This window comes from Acomys russatus, chromosome 25 (assembly GCF_903995435.1).
Source record: "Acomys russatus chromosome 25, mAcoRus1.1, whole genome shotgun sequence".
In the NCBI taxonomy this organism is placed as follows: Eukaryota; Metazoa; Chordata; class Mammalia; order Rodentia; family Muridae; genus Acomys; species Acomys russatus.
Window position 1 is genome coordinate 43,921,172 of NC_067161.1, and position 16,866 is coordinate 43,938,037.

Here is a 16,866-nt window from a genome sequence, read left to right on the forward strand (position 1 = left end):
AACTCACTCGAAAGCAGTGGTGATGAAAGGAGTGAGGTGCTGACAGGCTAGACAGACTGAGAAGAAGCCCGCATGGCGATGTGGGTCTGGTGGACTGCGCCTGGAATCCCATCGCACAAGTGGATCAGAAGCACTGTAAATCTGAAGCCAGTCTGAGCTACATAATGAGACGCCCCCTCCCCCATCTCAAAAGATAATGAACTCCTCAATTTAATTAAAAACATATAACTCAATTAAAAATTGTCAAAAGACCTATTCACATCTGTTCTCATCACACTCAGGAGGGTGAGACATGAGGGCTGTGCTAAGTTTGATGGCAGCCTGACCTATATAGCAAGCTCCTGCCTCAATCTCTCCTCCCCCTAGCGGAAAAAAAAAATCCTCGATTAAATATTTATTCAAGAATACAGAATTGGTCCAGAAGCACATGAATAACCTTAGTCATGGGTAAATGCTAGTTGCGCAGTGAGGTGATATTTTATACCTGCCAGGTTAGTTAGAATCTAAACTCCAACCACAAACTTGGGTGAGGATGCAGGAGAGCTGCAACCCTCATAGGCTGCCGACTACTGGATACGTAAACACTGTATCTGCTTTGAAAGGTATATTTGCAGTTCCTCAAAGGATTAAGGATGGTTACTATTTGGCCTAGCAGATCCTGTCTTTCTATAATCCCAAGAGAAACAAAAAGTCTGTACTGAAACTTACACAAGGATGTCGTAACAGCTCCAAAGTGGAAACAACCCAAATGGCCACCAAGAAATGGGTAAATTATGCTCCATTCGTGCCATCAAGCATTGTTTATCTGTAAAAAGGTGTGACGCAGCAGTACATGCTACCAAATGGGTGAGCCTTGAGCACATGGCGTTAAGTGAAAAGAACTAGTCACAAAGGCCTGCCTAATGTGTGATACTGTTTATAGTGAGGTTGTGAGTAGGAGAACAGTACACACAGAAAGTGGGTTAGTAGTTGTGTAGGGGCTAGAGATAGGGGCTAGAGAAGGCAGATAAAGATAAAGGGTTGGTGAAGGGTAAAACGCTCCCTTCTGAAGTGCTGACAGTGTTCTCCGATTGAGGGTAGCACTGGTTACACACTTACTTTGCAAGGCTGAACATATTAAAACCCAATGAATCCTGTATACACACCAGGTCACTCCTGAGGGCCGAGAGCTCACACTAAAGTCACAGTGGGATGCAGCTGGGAGTGCAGCTGCTCCTTCTGGTCTCACCGAGCCTGTTCGTTAAAAAAGTATATAATATCTCTGACTTCTGTGGGTTTATTATTTTTTAAAAGGACTTTATTTTTGTTTTTTAAGTATGTGTGTGCCTGAGTGTGGGTTCCTACACCCTGGTGTGGTGCCCACAGAGGTCAGGAGAAAGGGTCGGTTTTCCTGGAGCTGGAGGTACAGGTGCTGTGAGACCCCTGACAAGGACGCTGGGAACCAAAGTTGGGTCTTCTACAGAAAAAGCAAGTGCTCTTAACCACTGAGCTGACTCTCCAGCTCTCAATCTGTTTTGTTTTGTTTGTTTGTTTTTTGTGTTTTGTTTTGTTTTTATGGGACGGCATCCTTCTTCCTTCTGAAAGAGTAGTAGGAAACCAAACTGAACTTCAGAGATGAGCAGTTAGCACATGTCTTTAGCAACAGAATTTTGAGTCTTCCCAGGGGATTGTTTCGTGACATTTTTTTTTCCACCCCGAGCGCTTCTGAGAAATACTTCAACTGTAGAAATTTACAGCAGGGCGGTCTTGATTAGAAACTGCCCTTTTAGCCGCTGCATTCCACTCTGCTTGGGACTGTAGGAGAATATTTTACAGACTGGCAAACACATCCCCTGCTACGGCCCTTCAGGGCACACTTCCTAGCCTAGTAGCTGTGAGATATACTTTGCTTTTTTTTTTTTTCTTTAGGTGCTTAATTCTTTGCTTAGCTTTTCTGCCCTTAGCATAGCTTTTCCACAGCATTGTCTGATGTTTACAGACCAGAAAATTCCTGAAGGAGCTATCAGAAGAAACTGTCGGGCTAACTAGAGTTAGTGAGTTTTGTTTGTTTCTGATTGACTGGTCCTCATGTCCCGGGGCCTCGATCGCCTCCCTCTCTGCCCCCCATGTTTTCAAGTGAGATTTTGTTCTTTCTTTGTTTTCCATTTTAAGTCCAGATGTTAGGTATAGTTTGGGGTAGATGAATCTATCTGCCATAGGGCTTCAGAGAGGACTTTTCATTTTGAAAAGTTTCTGTTTTCCAGGGGGGTGGGGTGGGAACATTGAGAAAATGTCTTCATAATAAACGTCCTACAGGTAAGTGCTTGATGTGGAGGGCTCAGCCCACTATGAGTGGTGCCACCTCTGGCAATTGGTACTGAGGTGTATAAGAAAGCAGGCTGAGCAAGCCATGAAGAGCAAAACACACACACACACACACACACACACACACACACACACACACACACACACACACCACGGCCTCTGCATTGGCTCCTGCCTCCAGGTTCTTGCCCTAAGCTCTCTCGGTGTTGGAGTATGACCTGGGAGTTGTAAATGGGAAAAATCCCTTTCCTCCCTAAGCTTTTTATGGTCACAGTATTTTATCATAGCAATAGAAACCCAACTATGACACACAACATGGATGCTGGCAGCCACACCCGTGGTCTGGAAAAAGCAGCAAGTGCTCTTAACCGCTGAGCCACTTTACCAGCCCCCAGGTTTATTTTAATGTTGTATATAAGTACCAAATAATGACCACTCTGTCACTTAAAAAAAAAAAAAAAAGATAAATGTAACCAGGCACTTTGCAAGTGAGAATTAAGAAAAGCAGTAAGAAGACCAGGAATATAAATAAAAGGCAGACGCTTCTCCTTTTACCAAGGAACCACGTATTCAACCATACATTAATATGTACTCAACTGGAAAAGAGATGTCAGTACGGATTATAAACAGATACCGTGTATCTGAAGGGCAAGTCACGAATGTATCAAAATTATTACATACGAAAATATCCTCAGGTCCGGAAAGCCTACCTTTGTGGTTTTCTTCTAAGGACGTAAGGACACAGTAAGCAAAGACTTAGCTGAGTCGAAGATACTTATTGCTTCCTGTTTAGATGGAAGCCTGGAAACTATAATGAAAACATTTTAAAAGAAATGATGTATATCCGTGCGCGTGTGATGATGCATCCATAAAATGACACCAAACAGCACTTAGAAAGCATCATAAAAAGAGCTCGTGAGAAGATTCCGTGAGAAGGCACTGGCCGCCAAGCCTGATGACCTGAGTTTGAAACTCACATGGTGGGAGGAGCAAACTGATTTTCTCAAGTTTTCCTCTGACCTCCACATATGCACCATGAACTGTGGCAGACTCCCATGTGTGTCAAGACACACACACACACACACACACACACACACACACACACAATCTATAGATAGATAGAATTAAAGTAAGCTGTCATAAAAGATTAATTGTCCAGTTGGCAATGTAATCACAGTACCTCAGTAAATGATAAAGGCTGGCTATTAAAAGCATTTCACTTTCAATTTTTTTTTACGTAATAATTGTCCATGTATATTGGGATCAGGTCTGGGGTAGAAGCACGGCAGTCACCTTGCCATTGTGCCAAATAGGGACCATTCCCTTCATGTTCTTGCTCTTTTGAGTTCTGTTCCATGTTCCAGGGTTGAATCTGTTGCTCTGCCACAAACACATCCCCTGAAAACACTTTTGTGAGGCACACAGCACTGTCTGTATTAACCCTATTCATTCAAGAGCAGATTTGAGCGCCTCCCACTCCAGCATGGTGGATCTTTCTCTAGATCACAGAGAGGGGCAGCTGGCCTTCCAAGCCTACACACTGTGAGTGCTTTACTTGTTCCACTACCAAGTAAAATGCTCAGGAAGGTGCCACCTACAATTTATGGAATTGGTGACTGGTTTCCAGATGGAGTGTCTCTGGGTGAGAGAGTGGAAGGATCATTTACTTCCTTGTTCTCATTGTTTATGTTTGAGCTCACAAGTAAAGGGTTTTGAGTAGAATTCATTTCCAAAGTTTTTCCTCTTAGCTGTACTAAACACAAGATATCGTATTTTTTGGGCCATAAGACGCACCTGCCCATAAGATGCACCTGCCCATAAGATGCACCCAGTTTTTAGAGCAGTAAAACAAGGGGGAAAAATACTGAACCAAGTCAGTACTAGTATAATATTTATTTATAAATATTTATTAAAATATAACAAAATATGGTAACATTAAACAGTATTAACTCATCAAGAGGAAAGACTTAGTGACTCAAGCACCTTTCTAGTTTTCCAAAAACTCCCAAAACTCATCCTCCGCAGTGTCAGAATTTAGGAAGCTCAGTTGCTGGCAATCACTTGTATCACTTTCTTCGCTGTCTTCATATATGATATCATCTTCGGTTCCATCTAAGGCATTGCTAATGCCACATTTTTTGAATGATTGTACGATTTCCTCCTTCGCTGACTGCCATGATGTTGTAACCTCATTCACACATTGAGCCATAGCGGGCCTCGTCATTGGTCCTGTTGGAGTCAGATCATGATTCCCAGCCAGCCATTTGTTCCACACTTCTCTCATAAAGACTTTAAATGGTTTGTTGATTGAAACATGGAGAGGTTGCAACTGGCTATTAAGACCTCCAGGAATTGCAGCTAGATGAGTCTTCAGCTCTTTAAATTTGTTTTTTTTTTTCTTCCTAATATGTGCTCTGAACTGGTCAAGCACTAATAAGGCAAAAATTTTCTGAAGCCCTCCAGGATGTTTGGACCACATTTTTTCAATCCATCTGTCTTCTCACATATGCAGAATGAACAATTCGTCTTCTCCCCTATGCCCAGTAACGATTTCTGCATAGCAATGTGGTCCCAGTGGAGTCAAGGAGGACAAATGGTAGCTAGAGCTTCCTGATTGCTACACATTTTACTGCACACCTCCCCCCGCCTGCAGCAAGCTGACATGCACCTGCTTACCCAGCAGGCTAAGATCGGCATTCAGCTCAGATCAGTGCGATGGGGGGTGGGGGGGGTAGACGTAGGAGACCAAGCTCTGCGTGAGAAGGGATTTTGGTGGTACTGTCCACACCTCTTCCTGTTCTCGCAGACACACTGAACCCTGTATGGGTGCATTTCTCAGCTGGCACACTGAATATGTTGGTAAGTGACCTCTTTGTTGATGCCCGATGGACAGCAATCGGACCATAAGACTCACCCTAATTATCTTCCTACTTTTCGGGGGGCGTGCATCTTATGATTCAAAAAATATGGTACTTAACATGTTATCATATTCCATTTTGTGCATATGCCTGTTTTGCTAGCATATATGACTATATGATATGCCTGGTGTCTGCAGAGATCAGGGAAGCGCATCAGATCCCTTGGACTGAAGGTTACTGATGGTTTTGAGCTGCCATGTGGAACTGGAATCACACGTGAGTCCTCTGGAAGAGCAGCCACAGAGCTCCTAACTGAGCTAGCTCTCAGGCCCCAGCATGGAGATGATCAGATTTCTGCCTGTGTTTCTAGATCTCAAGGCAGAAACATTCTGAAGGTCTCCCCCTGGTGGCTGGTAACTGACTGGAAAGCACTTATAAACGTTGATGTCTTTAATCTGTCCTAAGGTCTTTGCTCCACTGCATATATTTTTGCAGTTAAGATGTCTATCTATTCACAGGCTGAAAAGTTTAATGAGTTTCTGGAGCAAGCTCTGTGTTTCTTTGACCCAAAGTATCTCCAACCCTCCTGCAGTTTAGAAGATGCAGATGGGCAGAGCGAGGGACTGGGTGCTGGCCTCATCTAGTCCTCAGAGGGGTGGACTCTCAGAGACCTATCTTCAAAAGAAAGGGAAATATTTTCTTAGTGGGTTCACTAGATTGAGGAATAAGCACTGTTAGTATTTGTGTATTTAATTCTGTCATTTTCTCCATTGACAAACAATGATGATTAAAATATCTATTTTTTTTTCATTCCTGAATTGATTCATTTTAGAAATAGATCTAACTTTCAATGAAAAGTCAACATAGAATTATGCGGTGGCCCCAGGTGTAGCTAGAACCTGGGGTTCAGCAATCCAGCATTCACTCACTAACTTTACAACTCGAATGTGTTCAGCCTGGTACCCGCATCCCAGGGCTGATGTAACAAGGGCACACAACCTAGCCACTGTCAACACTGTACCCTGTTGGCCTTCCTGCTCCAGTGGGAAGGTGTCCAGGAAACCCCCAACTCCAAGGCCTGGGAAGGTATCCCAGCACTGAGGTGGGACTGTGTCCCAAGGGAAGGGTATCCTGAGACATGGGAGCCTGGGAAGCACATAGCTCTGAGAGGAGGCCTCCTCAGCAGAGAGGTTGCAGCTTCTAGGGGAGGGGAGGGTTACCCCAACCTCTGATTGGCTGAGGAGCTCCAAGCTCCACTCCTTCACTTCCTCTCTTCTGGGCTTCTTGGCTTCTTCCAATAAGAGAGTCACACTAGGCTGTAAATCTCTTAATGGAGATTTATTGGAGGGATGAATACAGGTGTGGCTGTCTCTGCTCTCAGGTGAAGATGGCAGAGAACTGGGCGAAAATAGCCTTTATATAGGATTTTTAGGGGGTGGGACTTTCTAAGGCAGAGATTGCCAGAGTGAGGATTGGTGGGATTTTCAAGTCCTGAGCTTGAGGGAAGCTTAGGGATTGGTGGGTTTTTGTTCAGTCTTTTCACCTAAAGTTAGGATAAATCTGGGAGGGGTTCCACCAAGGGGCTGGAGATGGGTGTTGTGACAGTTAGAGGCTAGAACTGTAAAGGAGTCTGTGAACATGTAGGTAAGGCTTGTTTATTGAGAATGTACTGGTATAGCTAAGAGGGTTTAAAATTGGTTTCATTCTATTATTTTGTGTGCATGGGTGTTTTGCCTGCGTATATGTCTGGGCAACACATACCTACAATGCCCACAGAGTCTAGAAGGAGTCTAGAAGAGAGTGTCAGATCCCCTTGAACTAGAGTTAAAGATAATTGTGAGCTGTCATATAGGTGCTGGAGATCGAACCCTGATTTTCTGGAAGCAGCTAAGATCTTTGAACCATCTCTCCAGCACCAAAAAAAGTTTTATCACCATAGGCATGCTTTAAAACCAGAAATATCTGAACGTTGTCTACAGATTGTCCATCCACACAACAAGCCTCCAGATAACATGGTTGCTATAGTAAAGGTTCATTGTAGGGGACGCTGTCTTGGGTAAGAACAAGGCTTATTCTGATTTAATGATATTCCTGGAGTTTTGCCATCTATCGTCAGAACTGCAGTTTGTCTTGTCATTCAAGGCTGTGCTAACATGTTTTAGATTTGCTTATTTTTTTTTTAAAGCCTACTAATAGGTGGAAAAACAGACATTAAATGTGTGTCTTAACGCCCTCGATTCAGTGCGTGCAGTCACTGAGGCCATCGCGACACCATTGTCATTTTTCTATGCGACCCCGCTTTGGCACATTATCCCATCAGCAACTGGAACATGGAAAAGCCACCACATTCCCAAACAAGAACGATTCTCATTCTTTCCCTCAGAAAGTATCCACTGCTAATAGCATCTCCACAGGGCTGGGGTCTGGAGATTATTTTACCACTTATGCCAGGCTTTTGGCTGGCTTGATGTTGTGCAGGGCTGATGTAGGCAACCACAGCTGCTCTGATGTCATCGTTTGAAGCATGTGTCATGCATTACATCATTCTTTCCATCCTTCAGAGCTTAGGTTCTTCTTGCCTCCTCTTCTGCCACATTCAGCCTTGGTGTGTGGGTGGTATAGCTGCCCCGTTTAAGGATGACCACTCATCTCTCCATTGACACATGCCCATGGCATAAAGAAGCTTCTCTGACCATGGCTGAAAGTAGCTCAGGTCTATGTGTATAAACACACATATGTAGAAGGCTTTTTGACAGCATGGCCATTTAGAAAAATAACAATAGCTGGTTCTTGACCAAAATTATAGTCCCGAGGATGAAAAGTCTTTTCTGTGAAACAGGCCTCAAGTCCAACCAGAAAGCAGTTAGTTAACCCTTAAAAGTCATACCGCTATTGTGGGTGAGGGAAAGGGGGGGGGGTATAATGGGTGGGTGGATTAGGCAAAACTAAGGGTATGAAAAAGTCTTGTGGAAACCACTAGTTAGTTGGCTACGTTCAAAACGCAATAACAAAAAGAGCTCCAAAGGGGTAGTTTGTTCTGTAACAACTTCCCTGAAGTGGGAGACCGAAAACCTGTGCAGGATTGTAAAGCACCTCTAAACATGGACACTTCACTTTCGACTGAGCTTGGGGAACCAACTGACAGACATAAATGGTCATTCTCAGGGAGCTGGGGGGTGTAGAGGAATTTAAATGCTCTGTGGAAATGGATCACATCCAAAGACCTATGTCTGTGTGATCCACCTGGAGTACAGATGCACACTTAGTACACACCTTTAATCTCTCTGGCTGGAATATATACATGGCACTCCTTTAATCCCAAACAATGAGACCTAATTAAGGGGAGGCAAAGTGACAAATCAGAGAAGTTTTGACAGAATGAGTCAGGCATGATACACCCAACTCTCAGGAGAACAGACAGGAAATCAAAGCTACTTGCAAGCAGTGTAGCAAGAATAGAGAGGAGTTCATTGAGACAGCGCAGTAGAGTTTGGGAGCACAGTACATTTTGGTGTAGTTTGATGCAGTTCAGTTGAGTGCAGTTCAGCTTTTGGAGTTTAGAGGCAGTTTTTTTTCCCCAAGCAGAGCAATTCAGTGAGAAGCAGAGAGAAGCCAGATTGAATCAGTCATCTTGGAGAGGAGTTTTGAGGCAGAACAGCTAAGTTGAACTAGCCAGCCAGACTTCAGAAAGAACTAGAAAGGGTGAGCTTAGTCAGCAGTAGGTCTTGGAGACTGAAAACATTCTAGGCTTAGATTAGCAAATGGAGGCTGGAAGCTGAAGCCTTTGAGGTCTGGGCTTGCAGATGATTAGACTGTTCGGAGGCTAGAAGCTTCCAGGCCTAGGCCTAGGGAGAGTTAGATAGGAACACTCTGGTCTAAGCCCAAGCCATGTATCTGTAAAGTTTGGGTACAGTTCTCATCTCATCCCCTAATCTAAGGAAATAACAACATATACAGGGCATGTTCCAGTGGTGAGGGTGGGCGAGTCAAGAACCAGGACCAGCTGTTCCCCAGATGCCTTCTTCAAACTTCCTTTAAAACGATGTGCTAAGACACGGAGAAGAAAAAAGATGTGACCCCGAAGTTTTCACTTCAGTCATCTGTGGCAGGTGGTGAAGGAACTGACTGGGCCTTGTTTTCACATCAATACAGACGGCACCGTGATTCCAGAGTGTTCTCTCGTGGTTTAGATTTGTGTTCTCTCACACAGTAGCCAAGAGCCATGTGTGAACTGTTGGGAAAGGTGGTTTGCATGACTGAGGAGCAGGCGTTGAACTTTAGTCATAATTAATTCCCCTTCAGCTTAATAGCAGTAGTTTGTGTATTTGTTGCATGTGAAAATGAAAGATCTTTGGGGCTAACCATTTTCTTGAAATTAATGTTATACAGCCTTGAAGGTACATTTTTTTTGGGGGGGTGTTTATCAGTAGTTCAGTCTATTTAATTGAGTGGTATTCCATGCTGTTAGTCACATATCACGTTACCCACTCATCTGTAATATGTGGTCATCTCAGTGTGTTTCAGTGCGGAGTTACAGTAAACCTGCCATGAACATTATGTATAAGCCTTTGTAGGTGAACCGAAGTGCGAGACGGTTGATCTGTCCTCTAGCACAGTGTTTCTCACTCTGTAGGGCACGACCCATTTTGGAGGTCTCATATCAGATATCCTGCATATCAAATCTTTACACTACAATTCATAACAGTGGCAGGATTACAGCTATCAGTAGCAATGAAAATGGTTTTATGGGTGGGGGCCACCACATGAGGGACTCCTTAAAGGGTTGCAGCTTTAGGAAGGTTGAGCACCACTGCTCTAACACTTGTAAGCTTGACTTTGGAGGAAACTGTCAGGCTATTTCCTGAACTGGTTATAGCATGCAATACCCTGTGTGTGATCTCAGTACAGACAATTTCCAGCTGCTCGAGATCCCTGGTAGAAATTTTAGGGTCACTTATATATACTATCAAATCATTTGCAAATAAAGATACATGAACTTCTTCCTTTCCAATTTGTATCCCCTTTGATCTCTTTTAGTTGTCTGATTGCTTTCATTAAGATGCCAAGTACTATACTGAGTAGGTGTGGAGAGAGTGGGCAGCCTTGTCTTCCTCCTGATTCTAGTGGAATTGCTTTGAATTTCTGGAACCGGCCTGGAGCTAGAGCGAGGTCAGGATATGTCCAAACCTCCAAAATATCAATCTTGGGACCAGTAGGAGTCCTTGTTCTGTGCATGCATACCCCAGTGCACATAGTCTCGAGACCCCACCTCTGCCATTCTCAAGGTAGTCACGTAGCCTGGTGACCAGGATATGCCCAGCTAGCACCTGAAATTCTTCTCCAAGCAAGTGAGGAATTCCCAGCCCTTCAACCTTAGCAATATCGAGACCCATCCCACTCCCTCACCCCTTCTCTTTCCCCCACTGCCCCAGGCCAAGGGAAGAAACATTTAACTTGATATTGGTCATAGGCTACTGTAAACTGCTTTTATTAGTTTAGATAAATCCTTTGTATCCCTAATCTCTAGGACTTTTATCATAAAGCAGTATTAGATTTTGTCAAAGGCCTTCCTTTCCTGCATCTAATGAGATGATCTGTGTTTTTTCTTTCAGTTTACTTATATGGAGTTTATGTGTTTATTGATTTTTTTTTATATTGAGCTGTCTCTGCATCTCTTGGATGAAGCCTATTGATCATGGTGGATGATCTTTTTGATGTGTTCGTAGATTCAGTTCACAAGTATTTTATTGAGTATTTTTGCATTTATGTTCATAAGGGAAATCAGCCTGTAATTCTCTTTCTTGGCTTTTTATGTGGTTTGGGGATCAGGGTAACTGCAGCCTCATAAAATGAATTGGGCAATGTTTCTTCTGTTTCCGTCTTGTGGAACAATTTGAGGAATGTTGGCATTAGCTCTTGTTTTGAAAGTTTGGTAGAATTCTGTGCTAAAATCACCTGGCCTTGAGCTGGGTGGTGGTGGCAGTGGTATTGTTGTTTTGTTTGGGAGGTTTTAATGACTAGTTCTATTTCACTAGGGGTTACAGGTCTGTTTAAAAATGCCTACCTGATCTTGATTTAACTTAGATAAGTAGTATGTATAGAGAAACATCCATTTCTTTTAGATTTACCACTTTGGTGGTATGTTCTCTGGATTTCCTCAGTATCTGTTGTTATGTCCCTTTTTCACTTATGGTTTTGTTGATTTAGACATTTTCTCTACACCTTTTAGTTAGTTTAGATAAGGATTTGACTATCTTGCTGATTTTCTCAAAGAACCTATTTCTTTGTTTCATTGATTCTTTGTACTGTTTTCTTTGTTTCTATATTATTGATTGCAGCCCTGAGTTTATTTATTATGGTCTAATCCTCTTAGGTGTAAGTTTTTGGTTTTGCTGGCTTCCTCCCCCCCCCCCCGGTGTTTTTGTTCTACAGCCTTTAGGTGTGCTGCTTGTCAAGTTGCTAATATGAGATCGCTCCAGATTATTATTTTTTAAATGTAGATACTTAGTGCTATGAACTTGCCTCTTAGAACAGCTTTCATGGTGTTTAATAATTTTGAGTATACTATGTATTCTAGAAAATCTTTAATTTCTTTCTTTATTTCTTTTTGACTCATTTTTCATTCAATAGAGAGTTGTTCAGTTTCCATGAGGTGTTTCTGGTGTTGTATATATCCAGCTTTAATCCATGGTGGTCAGACAGGATGCGGGGTACTATTTTAATTTTCTTTTATGTTGAGGCTGGCTTTGTGTTTGAGTATGTGGTAAATTTTGGAAATATCTCCATGAGGTGCTGAGAAAAAGGCATATTCATTTGTGTTAAGGTGAAATGTTCTGTAAATATATGTTAGGTATATTTGAGTCATAACATCTGTTAGCTATAGCATTTCTCTATTTGGTTTTGTCTGGAAGACATGTCCATTGGTGATAGTGGGGTATTAAAATCTCCCACTATCAGTGTGTGAGGGTCAATGTGTGACTTAAGCTCTTGTATAGTTTTTTTGTTTTGTTTTTGTTTTGAAACCCGGGTGTTCTTGTGTTTGGGGCATAGATATTAGGAATTGAAATTTTGGTAGATTTCCCCTTGATGAATATCTTCCCTATCTCTTTATTAGTTTTGGTTTGAATTCTATTTTGTTAGTTATTAAAATGGCTATATCAGCTTGCTTCATAGGCCCATTTTCTTGGAATATCTTTTCCTAACCCTACACCATAAGGCAATGTCTATTCCTGTTTGGCATCCATTCTGTTATGAAGAGATGGACAACCTTGTCTTGTTCCTGTTTTCAGTGGAATTGCTTTGAGTTTCTCTCCATTTAAGCTGATATTGGCTTTTCTTGAGAACTAAGACCATTAATATTGAGAGAGATCAATGACCAATGATTGTTGATTTCTGTTTTTGTGTTGAGTATGTTGTTGGTATATGAGTTTGTGTGTGTGTTTTGAATTTGCTGGTGTGAGATTATTTATTTCCCATATTTTCCTGGGTGTGTGTGTATGTATATATATATAGTTTTTATTATAGAACTTTCTGTAGGGTTGATTTATAGATAGATATTGTTTAAATTTGGAGTTATCATGGAATATCTTACTTTCTCCACTGATGGTGATTGAAAAAATTTCTGGGTATAGTAGTGTGGACTGGCATCTGTGGTCTCTTATCATCTTCAGCACATCCTTCTAGGCCTTTTGGCTTTTAGCGTCTCTTTTGAGAGATCAGGTGTAATTCTAATAGGTCTGCCTTTATATTTTACACGATCTTTTCCCTTGCAGCTTTGAATATTCATTCTTTGTTCTGTTCATTCAGTGATTTTGATTATCATGTGACAAGAGGACTTTGTTTTCTGGTCTAATCTATGTTGGGGGGGGTGGTGCTGGTCTGGTGCTATGTATTCTGATACTAATTACTGGCGCCAAGATCTAGCTGCTGCCCTAATGAGCACATTCTCACATACACTGCTGCTGCCACGCCACTCCCTGCTTCATGGCCAGCTTGTGCATTTGCATTGTTCCAAGGTGACCCAGATCATTTCTGGGGTGCTCGAGGACTGCCTGTTCTCTTCCATTAAAAAAATTCTTACACATGGCCTGGCCATGAGACCACCAGTTTCCCACTGCTGCCCTGACCCCTCCACTTTCCCACCGCATGTATGCCAGCGATTCAGTGGATATGCGCATGCACGCAGCCCCTACTGCCTTAGCCTCCCTTGCCTAAAGGTGGGCCAGGGAAGGCCAGGGGCAGAGTTAACCTCCACTTGGTGATCAGCGACTATCAGCTTTGCTAACTTGGTTACTTGTGGGCTGACAGAGCCAAATATACCTGACTTCTTTTCTGTACATCTATTGTGTCCAACTCCTAAAAATAAAAATTGTCTCTGATTTCTTTTCTTCTCTCAAAACAAACAAACAAACAAACAAACTTACAATTGCTTATCCGGTATACGATTGTTTACTGGGTATGTTTTTATCCTGATCCAAATGCTTTTGCTTCTAACTTATGTCTTTACTAATTCATAGACAAGTAAATAAATGCAATTCCTCCTGTCACTAGCTAACCTGGATTCAACCATTTCTGGGTAATGGGTTTTAAAATTATTCTATAATGTTCTACTGTACTAACATTCATTTGTTTACAATGTTAAAATGTAAATCACTGTCTTAAAATATGTTTAGCTGAAATTCTAAATGTGATGTTATTAATTATACAGGAAACTGTTTTGCTCTCTGTGTTTATGTTTTTAAGGCTCGGACTTAACAAGGACAAAAACCTAAACCCCTAGCTTTAATTATTAAGGTATTATAAATGATCAAGCCCTTTAACATGTTCAAGGGTTAGTCATGATATGTGATTAATTACATTTTCAAAGTCAAACATAGAATGAGATCATAACATTCTATTTTATGTTTACAAAGTATAGTTTAGAACAGATAACTAGATACAAGGATCGCTTAACTCAAATATGCTAACACTCAAACTTGTCAGAGATCTGCTGAATATGACATTTAACATGTGTAAATTTATTATAAAAAACAGAGATTCCCAGATCATAACAGTAGTTCCCAAGGTCTCAGAAGACTTGGACACAGTGGCAGGTGACTTCAAGCCTGTACTGTGTTTTCTGGCCGCTTTCGCTCTCTGTTATGGCTCAGCCTGTAAACAAACTGGACACCTGAAGAGTCATTGTCTCATGTTGCTAAATACAAGGTGAGGTCAGTCTTTTCCACGTTCACATTCCACAGAAACAGACTCTTGTCCTCTGTGCTTGATAATGGACTGTCTCTGCCCATGGTGCCATGCTGCCACAGAAGACAACTGGGACATTATCTATTTACTGGGATATGACTAACTAGAAAACAGACAATTAGCTTCTTAGCCCAAAGTAATCTACCATGTTAGTTCATTGGTCAACTCATTAGCTAGTTAAAACTACTAGATACTAGACCTTTTATTTAAAAGGACAGATTTGCCTTACTCACAGACCTCAGGTAAACAGGCTTCCCATTCTTTTAGCTAAACGACAGTGACTGCTTACAGCAATTTCATCTATTGCTTAAAGCTTCAAAGATGGTGTTTTAAGGTTGATGCATGCAAGTTAAAAGGGCTGAGAAAGTGTTCCAAGGTGTTTCAAGGTTGATACATGCATGTTATAAATGTTAGAAGGCCTAAGAAGGAGTTTTGTGAATGCTAGAAGGTCTAAGAGTAGTCTGTGGGTTGGCAGGGAGGGAAGAGGAAAGTTAGGAAGGGAAGTTCTGTGGGATCCTCAGGAGATGTGGGCAGAGGGGGAAGGGAGGCTGCAGCAGGTGTCTTGTTGCTGAGGTTGGGATGAGAGTGGAGGGTTGGGTCTGGAGGAGAGGGGGGAGTGGCCAAGGTCTTCAGTTAGCTTCCCTGTTTCCCTGGCCTGCTCAGCTTCTGTGTTCATAGGGAATGCCTAGTGGTGTTGGAGGCTGGGATACTGCAATGAATTGTGGGAAGGAAGGCTGAAGGAGAGGATCTTTGTTGTCAATTGGGGTCAGAGAGGAAGATAGACCACAGCAGGTGTTCTGCTACAGAGTTGGCAGGAGTGAAGTTTAATAATTTAAAAAAATAATTTAAAAAGAAGAAATTATAGTAAAATTGTTCCTAAATGAAGAGAAAGAGAAAGCATCTAAGTGAAAGAGGTGTTTGGAACCTCAAATAGGTGTGAACAAACAAACAAACCAAAATTAACAACAAAAAAACCCTTTTCATTATTATAGCTGGGTGTGGTGACACACGCTTTTAATCCCAGCATTTAGGAGGTAGAGGCAGGAGAATCTTGTGAGTTTGAGGCCAACCTGGTCTACAGAGTGAGTTTCAGGCCAGCCAGGGTTACATAGAGAGACCATGTTAAAAGAAGGGAGGGGGGGGGAGGGAGAGGAGGAGGGAGGGAGGGAAGAGAGCGAGAGAGAGAGAGAGAGAGAGAGAGAGAGAGACAGAGAGAGAGACAGAGACAGAGAGAGACAGAGAGGGAGAGAGACAAACAGACAGACAGAGAGACAGAGAGAGAGAGAGAGAGGATATAAGAGGGAAAATACCAACTCACCTGCAAAGAAAAATACATCAGATTTCTCATCTGTAATTCTAAGACTAGGAAAGCATGGGACAGTACATGAAGGTAAATAGCTACTGACTAAGATTGCTGTACCCAACAAAGCCATCTTCGAAAACCAGCCGTAAAAGAAGCAAGTTTCAAGATAAGCTAAGTTGAAACAGTTCCTGACCACCAAGCCAGCATGCTGCAGAAGATACTTAAAGGAATACTATTCATGGAAGGACAAGAAAAAGTATCAGTTAGGAAATAAAGCATTTCACAAGAGGAATGGATGAGAAGGAAAAAAAAAGGAGAGAGAGAGAGAGATCAGGAAGAAATCCATTGTTCCCAAATCAATAAATATCCACAATGCACAATGCACAAATGCACAATGAAGAATCCAACTAGCCAGAAAACACATGCAACAAAGTCACAGGGATTACTAAACACCTCTCAAAAATAAACTTAAATATAAATGGCCTTGATTCATCAGCAAAGAAACTCAGACTAACTGCATCTAAAAACTAAATCTGTTGTCAGTAGCAAATATACCCATAAACTAAGAGTCTAAGAGTAGGGATCAATCTATTATTATTACTGGTGATGATGATAACATTACCTTTAAACATATCTGTGCACACATGCCATTGTGCATATGTGGAGGTCATGGGACAACTCATGAGAGCTAATTACTTCCTCTTATCCTGTGTGTCCCAAGGATCTGACTCGGGCCATTGGAGATGCTGCTTCCACTGACACTACTTCATACGGCTTCCCCATGCCCATTCCCAGCTTTATTCTACTGCATGGATAGTATTTAATACTGACATTTTATTGAGACCTATACTTAAATACACTTTTACTTGCCTCCACTCTCCTTGAAGAAAGGGAAGTGCCTTGTGCAGTGCCTCTCAACCCCCAGAACACAGCTGTGTTTTCCCAGTGAACAATGATACTTATAAGAACTGGTTGTGTAAACAAGCAAGCAAGCAAACAAACAAACAAAGATGATGAGTCTTGCTTCTACCTTCAGCGCCATGGCAGCTTCCTGAGGTGCAGAACCCAATTTAAGACCGCTATGTGAACAGCCAAGTCAAAGAAATATAAAGCATGCTAGACTCAGGAGAGATTATAGGCTGAAGGGAAGGAGATGGA